The 10,590-nt window shown below is 30.9% G+C and overlaps 1 long non-coding RNA gene across 1 annotated transcript; it reads right to left on the reverse strand.

Moving 5' to 3' along the window:
* Window positions 1-5,841: 5,841 nt before the first annotated feature.
* Window positions 5,842-10,165, reverse strand: LOC129966779 (uncharacterized). Its single transcript, XR_008784294.1, has 3 exons — window positions 10,050-10,165; window positions 9,044-9,261; window positions 5,842-6,933 (listed from the first exon to the last, which is right to left on the reverse strand). It is a non-coding gene; the product is annotated as an uncharacterized LOC129966779 (long non-coding RNA).
* Between the last annotated feature and the right edge of the window lie 425 nt (window positions 10,166-10,590).

Consider the following 10,590-nt stretch of genomic DNA (forward strand, 5'->3'; position numbering starts at 1 on the left):
GACTTCATGATTCTACAGGAAATATTCTAGACTTGAAATCCAGAAGGAATCTTGGCTTTTAGTTAAAATTCTGTAGAAAGCTTCCAAAACTCTCAAAAAATAGTGTTCTAAAATTGTAGAATAAAATGCTGGAAGCAGTTCCAGAGTTGAGAGTGGATAAAATTCAAATAAAATTCAGAATGATAGTAAAATTAGAATTTTTCTGCGAGTTTTTTTGAAGTACATGCACATCGGCGAAGTGCAGTAGCCTTTCATATACATCATATTTTCAAAGCGACCAATTCAAGTTGTTTTTTTAATTTCGGAGCTTAATGTTATAATTACGATTTCTTTAAAAAATAGCTGTTCATTTGAATTTCATGGTAATGCTTTGATGTTTATCTTTAATAGTTTTTTTCACTCTTCAATCCACTTTTCAGATTTTGGATTTTCTGTTTATTTCTTATTGTAAAGCAATTCCAAATTTATTTTTATTTCGTTCAGTTATTTCATCAGATTTCATTTCAAGAATTTAATCTCTGAGAACGCGAGCAGCTGAAGAAATGTTGCAATTTTCTAAAAGCTTAAAATTACTCCTATATTTTTCTATTCATTTAACAAATTCAGAAAGCATTTTCCTAAACAACCATCAAGCACCATCTTCAGTAGTCATTTATTCAACTAGTTCTCCGAGTTTGGGATATATTGCACAAAAGCCATTATTTAGCTGCTATAAACAGATTGCGAAACTAGCTGTCTAAAGAAGCTGCAATTTTCCAGTCACAAAATTTGTAAACTTTTGCTTAGCTCCTCAAAATTCACTTTGTACTTAAATTAAGTGATGGTTCCAAACAATCAGCATCTTTCATAACAGAAACATTCGTCATATAAATCAAAGTTTTATTCTTGATTTTTTTTTTTATCAGTAGTAACTCAGAAATTTAGATTTTTGTAACCATGTAGTAAAAAACCACAAGTTTTTGGAATCAACAGTTAGTTTCTAGTTTAACGACATCAGTGGAAAATTTATATTATACTAAAAGTTTAGTATACTATTTTAACTACTCCATTTTTAAATATATTAAATTATAAAGGATTGATAACAAAAAAAAAAATCAAATTATCAGATTCAAGACTGTTTTTACTGGAAATTATTCCTTTACAATCGAAAGAAAATTTAGTATTGATGGGAAATAAATCGTTGGATGAATTTTAAAAATTTAATCAATTGCAATTTATTAATTGGGAGATTTTTTTTACCCACTCTAATAGTTATCTGTGTTAATTTTTGCTATTGACAACTTAACTATTTTATTTGTTATTTAATTCCTTTTGTTTGTGGAATTGTTTCAGTTAAAGTCAGACGATTTTATTGCGGAAAATTTGGAAGATCCATTAAATAAAATTATGGATGAATAAGTTTAATTCCAACTTCGATGGAACTCTTCCATTTCGTTTGATAACTAGTAATTACTAATTCAGTCTCCCCTTTCTTTTTCTTTCCCTTTGCATACAATGATGTTCGAATTGCAAAATTCTTATACTTAAATCTGCAATTACGTGAAAGTTTAATTTTTAACAAAAATCCACTTAGAAACACTTCGACATTTTAAAATTTCCCTTATATTATAAGAATTAAAATAACATTACATGTCCCACATATGATTGGCCATTAAATTAGAAAGTTAAGCCTTTGGCCTACTAATTTGTTTATATCAATTTTCGTTGATATACGCGATATCTGTTCCCCTAATGGATAACTGAAACGGCGTCAAAGAGAACTTTTTATGGCATGCGGTATGTCTCGCTATAAAGGAGAGCGCCTAGCAGAAACGACAGAAAGAGTGAAGCCTATTGAATTAATGTTTTCAATTTAATTCTGGGGTGCGGGGAGGGGAGAAGACTAAGAAATTAATTTACCGTAAGGGAAAGTTTCTTCAAGTCATTTTAAAAGGATAATTCAGACAATTTCATGGCCAAACGAATTATCGCCGTTTCAGATCTTATGAACAGTTTTAAAAAATTAAACTTTTGACTATAATTTAAGTTCCAATAATTCTGAATTCAACTGCAGCAAGATTTATTCTCAGTAAAATATTGATTTTAGAATACCAGTTATTCCATCAAATAAATGCAATATTAAAAGAAATAGCGTAGTTCTAAAAATTCTGCTAGACATTTTATATATATAAATTCGGTTAAGCTAGTGATTTTACAAAGGATTTCATCACAATCAATTTTGTGAAAAATAGAGTATTTCGACAAGAAAATTTCGATTATTTAGAATACGAAATTCTGCATTTCAGATTTCACTTCATATACTTTTCAAGAAAACAATCAAGTGGCGAGTTATTTAACTAAAACGTATTACAGTCATAATAATCATCGATTATCATTAGAAATGATATGAGATCCTAAGTGCTGAGGGGTTCTCATTTGTAACCACATGAACTGGATTTTCGCTGCAATTAAGTCAAGGGATTTTCCTTACTATTTAACTTCTAATTTAAAATCAAAGCTATTTAACTAAGATAAAAATTTAAATTTAGGGAAATCTATCCATTGTGTTTTGGTCTTGGATATAAAATTTAATAAAATCCAAAATTGCCTTTTTTTAAAATACTATAAATCAAAGTAACTTCTCGTGTTATCAACAAATCCTTTAAGATTTGACATAATGCTAAAAATGTCAATTTTCTAATGGCTACATATTGAATTTGAGCAAAATTTTGAAAACTGATAAATTTAAATGTTAAAGGAGTTCGAAAATTGCGAAAGCTAAGGACAGAAACTCTAAACGAATCTTAATGGTTAAAATAATTAAATACATTTAAATTATTATATACAAAAAGTATATTGATAAAGTTATTATGTAGGATAGATATTACAGTTAAAGCATACTGACAACTGCATACACCCAAAAGATGTCTCCATTACAGCACGTCAACAAGAATGACAAATTTTCTCTCCATATATACTTTAGACCTCATAATTAGCGTTGCCAAAACAGAAAAGACATACAACAATCAACATATAATGCCGACAAGGCAGACAACTTCCACACATTGCCCAAGCCCCACATTCGTCCCTCGCATACACACACAACCCACACCGACAGAAGCCCGACATTCGTCCCTCGCACACACACACAACCCACACCGACAGAAGCCCCCCATTCGTCCCTCGCACACACGCATAACCCACACCGACAGAAGCCCCCCATTCGTCCCTCGCACACACGCATAACCCACACCGACAGAAGCCCCCCATTCGTCCCTCGCACACACGCATAACCCACACCGACAGAAGCCCCCCATTCGTCCCTCGCACACACGCATAACCCACACCGACAGAAGCCCCCCATTCGTCCCTCGCACACACGCATAACCCACACCGACAGAAGCCCCCCATTCGTCCCTCGCACACACGCATAACCCACACCGACAGAAGCCCCCCATTCGTCCCTCGCAGACACGCATAACCCACACCGACAGAAGCCCCCCATTCGTCCCTCGCAGACACGCATAACCCACACCGACAGAAGCCCCACATTCGTCCCTCGCAGACACGCATAACCCACACCGACAGATGCCCCACAAGAAGCCCCACATTTCACCCCACACATAAACGAAACTGACAGACCTGAAAAGTTTCTCCCCACACATAACCCACGGTGACGATTTTTACTCGACACATTTACAGCTGAACAACGCATTTTCATAAATGAAGAGAAACATTCCAACAACTATTACTAATTTTTTTTTCAGCTTCCATATATTTTAAATCACAGCCACTGCACTTCCTTGCATTTCCACTGCACCGTGTCGTACTCACTGATACATTATTGCTAATACTCAAAGTTCCCTCCCCCCCCCATACACATAATCCACCACCACAATCCGTAGTTCTTACTCTTGTACAGCCCATTGCACATCCACATCTTTTACCTATTCACTAACACCTACAGCTGTTACCATATAATGAATATATACCACTCCATTAAATAAATGGAATTTATCATGCGGGCATTTCGGGAAATTCTCTTTCCAATTTGGACACCGTCTGCCACAAGATTCTCTATTCATATGCCATCGTACCAGTTTTCACTAAGCCCCATACACACCTTGACAGCAGGCTATTTTAATTTTTAAAAATTTAGAAAAATAGCAAATGCAATTTGAAATCTTACAGTTTCTTGATTGGTTTGCAAGCCTTCGATTCTTTATGTATTTACCCTACCCCACCCCTCGTCTTTAGAAAATGGCATAGAAGTAAAGAAATGAACACTGCAGATTTTCAACTGTAACATATATTTACTGATTGAGTTTCACAAGTTGAAATCTATTTGAATGCATCAAAATTTGTCCATTCTTTCGCTCTAGCATTTAACTTTTACCTTAGCTAAATTAGTTTTCCCGAGTTTTCCTTTTCTATTCTTAATGAGCTAATCTGGAAGTTTTAGTAGGAAATTATGTTTTTACTATAAAAACACATTTTAAAATTTCAATTAATAATCGATGAATAAAGTAACATTTCTTTCTGAAATTTTAAATTAAAAAAGATTTCTAATTTTTTAAAATTTAATTCCTAAATAAAAGAACGATAAAAAATTCAAATATGAACGCCCATCAAACTTTAAAAATATTTGATAAGGACTAACAATCATTGTAAACCCCGAGAGTTATTCTGAAAAATATTTTATTCATTTTTCAGCGTTTACTGAAGTGCATCAAATCATGCACTCTACAAACGCGTAATAGACGCGTCTTTTGCGATAGACTAAACAATCTGCATTATCTCAATGAAAGAAGTCTAATTGCTGCAAATCTAAAATTGCTTGAAAAACAAAACAATCTATTATTTTTCTTTAAGCTATTATTCTAAGCGGCTGTTAAGCTTTTCCTGGTTTTCATATTTAGTTTAAAAGCAGATTTTTACAAATTCAATGGGAAAAATTAAACTTCAAAGTTTCTTTTACATATCAAGAAGTATAGTACATTGATTTATCCACTTTAAGATTCAATTTCTAGAAACGAATTTATTCTGTCAAAATAATCGAGAGCTTAGAAGGTTAATCTCAAAAAGCGATGAGCACAGAATGAAGACTGCTGGAAAAACTAGATTTCGAAATTTAGACCTTAGTAAATGTTTAAATATATCAGTTGATAAATTCTTTGCAATTCGGTATTAATCATTAGAAGATAGATAAATTCCAGCATTACATTAAAATTTTAATTAGATTTAATGATAAAGCAGTGCAATACTTCGATTAATATCATTAATTCTCCAATATGGCATTTGAAGTTTTATTAAATATTTTCCAAAGCAAATCAATATCAACTTCTCTAAACTTAACTATAGAAATTGAAATTCAATAAATTGTTTTTAAATTAGACGTTACACAAGAAAAATCGTCTACAGAATTGTTTCTAAAATTTTGTTCATGTGGCAATAAATGGTAGAACCCACCATGCTTTAGGTTCCCAAATAAAATCAACTTTTAATAATTACACTCGATAGCTATAATGATTGAAATAAATGTGAAGCTCTCGAAATATAACTCGACACTTGACATTTTTTTGAAAACAATATTCAGGGATGACCGAAAGATATGCAGAATTTCTCTTCTAAATAATTTAGTTTATCTGTAGATATACTTAGTTTTTCTAAACTGATTATGAGGAAGCAAGTTGTGAAATCTCTAGATTGACAAAATTTAACGACTCATAAAACAGCCGATAGAATTTTTTGAACTGGTGTTATTTCTTTATCATGCATTCATCCGACAGGAATAACTAGCATTCGAAAATAAATATTTTACTAAGAACAAATTATGTTGCAGTTCATTCATAACTGCCAAAATTCAAAATTACAATACAAAATGTGTTAATTTTTTTAAAAACTGTTCTTAAAATCTAGAAATGCGATTTTTTTTTGTTTGTTTCTGAAGTAAACCGACTAAATTATCTTTTCAAAATGCTTGGAAGCACTTGTGGCCCTTTTACAGTCTTGATTTCATTATTCCAGGTCAAAATTAAATTTGTTAGGATTTGTTCTTTAGGCTTTCCACCGTATCTATTAACCATCTCCCTTTATGGATCTCACTTATCCCTAACCCAAGAATCTTTAAGCCATGAAAAGAACATTAGGTGTACCAATTTGGAAAAAATTTAATATTTTTTTTTAATGGAATAGGAACAGCTGAAGATTCTTCAATAAATTCTCACTTTCTGCAAGTTCAGAAATAACATGTTTGAAAATAGGAATAGAAGAGATGGGTGATGTCTAAATTGAAGAGGGACATACGTGAAAATTTAGAATAAAATCGTTCGATAATTAAACTGCGGTTAAATTAAATTACATTGCTATTAAATATTCTAATTCGTTTAAACGGGCAGAGAAATACTGAAATTTCTTTCAATTGTAAAAGAATCATTTCCTATAAATGAACATATTTTCAGCTGATAATTTGGAGATTATACAATTATATATATTATTCGCGCGTTATTCGATTGGTTCTGAACTCCAGAATTTTTTTAGAAAGACAATCCGATTACTCTTAATTACTAAGCATAATTATTAAAAAAATCAATCGTATACTAAGACAATGTGATGACTTAATTTAGCTTGCTCTTAAAATTAGGTGTGATCTACCAAGATTCCAAAATCATGCGATCTTACTTTTTGTCGAATGTGATGGGACTTAAGAAACTTTTTGCTCTTTAGCCTATTTATAGAAGCAGGATTCATTGCATCACGAACACATCGATTGTCCTTTCATCGTCCATTTTCATTCAGCACTGATATTTGAACCGTCCACTTGTAAAGCTCATATGCAACCTTGTTCATCTCTTATGCCATAAAGTCCATAAACTTATAACTTTTCGACTTTAATACTGTACAGAAATACAACTGGTTTCTTTTTATGTTGAAAACTGTCTGTAGACTGGAAGGCTGAAAAGAACAAATCTGCGTGAGTCGTTTTGAAGCAAAAACCTATAGCTTAGTCTTTATGCACAATTAACTCATTTTAAAATTGCTATTTAATAAAAAAAAGTCAAAGTTACAGCACAAGTCAAATATAAGCACTAAATATAGTTAAGTATTAAACTATTTTGTTTCAATCAGAAGCATCTTTATCGATATTTAAAAGCAAGGAAGTTAAGTTTTTTCAGTTGTACAATGGTTTTAAAATTGAGTCACTTCTAACTATGATATCTCTTATCACATCTTGACATTGCATTGCATCTTGACATCGCATTGGTGTCCATGGCAATTACTCGAAGAAACATTTTTTTCAATCGACAAACTAATCGAGTTAATGATGGCATAGGTAAGTATAGCATAATCGAGCATAAATAATTATACACTATAATCTGGAACTCTTTCACTAAGGCAATAGAGAGTAATTATTTTGATCCTATAATATTTTTATATAGGTGTATCAAAATTATTTACCAAATCCTTAGTAATTTAAGATTTTTTACTGCTTGAAAAAAAAAAACCCAACTCATTGGGATTGCATATTAAGCTAATTTTGTCCTTTTAATAGCAGCAAAAACATTCTGTTCCTTCTAAAATTTCAGAGAAATATTCAAACACGATTCAGATTTATTTTTAATACAAGCCTAATTTCCAAGTTTTAAATATTTTATTTTATTTCCATATTTTGAAATCAATTTATAATCTAAACTCTTAATCGTTTTCATATTAAAAAATTAACATTCAATTTTATTGCTAATGAAAAACTGTTAATTCGTTTTTTCTAGCCGATAAATGATACTTTAATGGCTTTTTAAGCCAATGAGTTTTGCCTTTATTATTTAAATTTTACACGGACACTATTGTTAATGGAATAGAAAATTATTCAGCTTAAGAAAGATGTTACGCATCGATTTTTATGCAGTTATAGTATTAATCCAATTAAAATATTGTCTATGTTAAATATTTGAAAGTTTTTACTAAAATCGTAGTTATGCGATATTAAATTAGAGAATCAAAGATTGATTTCCGAGAGGAAAATGAACTTGCGGAATTTGAAAGAATTGTGTGTGTGGGGGGGGGGGGGGGTGAATTTAGAAACTAGGCATTTAGATTAAACAATTAATATGGGAAATCGTGGATAACAGGACAGTTGGCTGATAATCCTTGATAGCACATTTTTAAATACTTTAACTGGTTAATTACCAATAGTTATAGGCAAGTATTCTAGAAATTTTGTGATGCATTATACAAAACTGAATGATGTGGCAACCATTCATTTTTGAAACATGGAAAAATTGGAACCGTAAAGTGCTATTGCAAGACTGACAGCGACAAGAATTCTTTCAGTAAAGTGTGCGATGTTACATACAAAATTCATTAACTGATGCAATCAAGTGAAATAAAGACGAGACAAACGAAACAAGCATAGATGTTGACGGATATTTTACAATACTTGTTTGAAGTGATATTTTTTCTTCTCGCATAAGAAGAATACAAAAAGTATTGTAATGGTCAAATAAAAGGACCTCAGTATTTTCAGGTCTTCTTTGGTCCAATAGACGTATTTATTGGTCTATCAAGATGACAAAAACGCATTGAACTAAAGAAGTGAAATCAAATACATGGCCTTTAGGCAATATTTATAGACATGTCTAAATTTCATATGAAGTCGATTAAAGATTGTCTATCAAAAAATGAACATAACTGCAAGCCAAAGGGGTAGGCAAATTATAGGGATTTTTTTCTAGGTAAAAAGTTTAGGTAATATCTAGACAGTTTTTGCCATTTGCTGCTTATGACATTGAATTCAGATTGTAAGTTATAAATGGAAATAAAATGAGAGGTGATCGTTTCTATACTATAAATAAGTTTGAGAATGGCTCGGAAGACAATTGAAAAAAATTACGAAAGATAAAATATAGTTTATAAATATCGATGCAAAATAATGCTAATAAAAATACTATACAAAACGATTTAAGGAAGCCATTATTCTGACAATAAAATAAAGCAAACTTGTTTGATACATAGTGATTATTTTTCTAAATGCTAATTTTTTATTATGAAACTATTAGATGTTTACCTTTTCTTTTATATGTTGAATCCTTTTATAAGCGAGCCGACTCTTATCAGGGTTGTGAAAACGTTGTTTGCTTTTCAGGTGAATCTCGGTTTGATATGCTAGATTCGACACTTCAGCTTTCATAATATCCCTAAATTCATCACCTGTCAGCGTTAGCTAATTGGATGCAATAACTAGGGTGTAATCTTCGACAAAAAATTTCTGAAGCTCACTTTCGCCTAAAAAAAGAAAAAGTATTTTATTATATTTTTATATGCATTTTTAAGTTACAAATACTAAAATAACAAAACATTTAACTGCGATTCACCTTTAAAATATTTTCTAAAAAATTTAAATAAGAAAAACCAAATAAACTTAAGAAATTTCAAAGCGTTTGAACAATTCTAAATACTCTCCATTAAAACGGAGTCATGGTTTTGGTTCGCGAATCAAGCAGAAGAAAGAAAAAAAAAAACCTGAAAACAAAATATTCCTAATAATATCATTATAAACTTTAGATATTTTATTTTAACTTTAATATTTCTCATTATAAAACCTTAATAAATCTGATAAAAGCAAGAGTTAAATTATCTTAATATCGCAAAAAAAAAAAAGAAAAAGAAAAAATGCGACCTTTGTGTACTTAACCAACTACCTATTTTCTCCATTTGATGAAACAGTCCTCCCGTGACTATTGTACAATCAACTTTCAAATATAAATTATCTTAGAATATTAACCACTTTATCTACCTGCCGATTGTCTCAGAACTTCGCATATTAAAAGGGGATAAATATTCGATACGGTAAAAGAAAATAAGAAATTGCGCAGCTTTGAATTCACGTAAAGGAAGGTCTTTATATATAAACTAAAAAGAAAATTAATTTATTTCCTAAAATGCTTTAGTTCAAAATGCAGCGAATTAATGCCGATAATATTCTAAGTTAACAAGTATTTTAAAACGAACCAAAATCAAAATGAATTTCACCAACAGCAAATATTTCAAAAAATTCAAGTAAAACTTCTTACCTTGTTACTATCAGTAATATGAAAAAAGGAATTTCCATTTCTTTTGTACCCAAGGATAAAAATATTAAGGACGAAAATTGAGACTTCATTGAAAAATTGCATAATTTATGAGACGAACGTCGAAACTAAAGAGTGTTTTACTGACACCTGTTTATACAGACTTCCGTCATTCATCGTTCTCTTCTTCCAAAAACTTATATCAAGCAATCGCCCCCAAAAAAACTGGAATTCAAAATAATTTATCAGGTCGATATTTGGATTCAAATCTAAAATGAGCTTATTTTAACTTGCAGACGATCTCAGGCGATTTCAATAGGTATAGAAAATAAACATTAAAAAAAACATTAAAAAATAAATATTTTACTGTTAAATTAAAAAAATCAAACAATTTTGGGAGAGTTGTTATAAAATGGAGAAGTAGATAATTATTTTTTCGAAAGCCTTGTTGGCATAGTTATAAACGTCAGTTTCAGTTTCAAAGCATAGTTTCCTGTTGGCATAGTAATAAACGACAGTCAGTTCAGTTCGAAAAACCGATTCC

This window comes from Argiope bruennichi, chromosome 4 (genome assembly GCF_947563725.1).
Source record: "Argiope bruennichi chromosome 4, qqArgBrue1.1, whole genome shotgun sequence".
Lineage (NCBI taxonomy): Eukaryota > Metazoa > Arthropoda > Arachnida > Araneae > Araneidae > Argiope > Argiope bruennichi.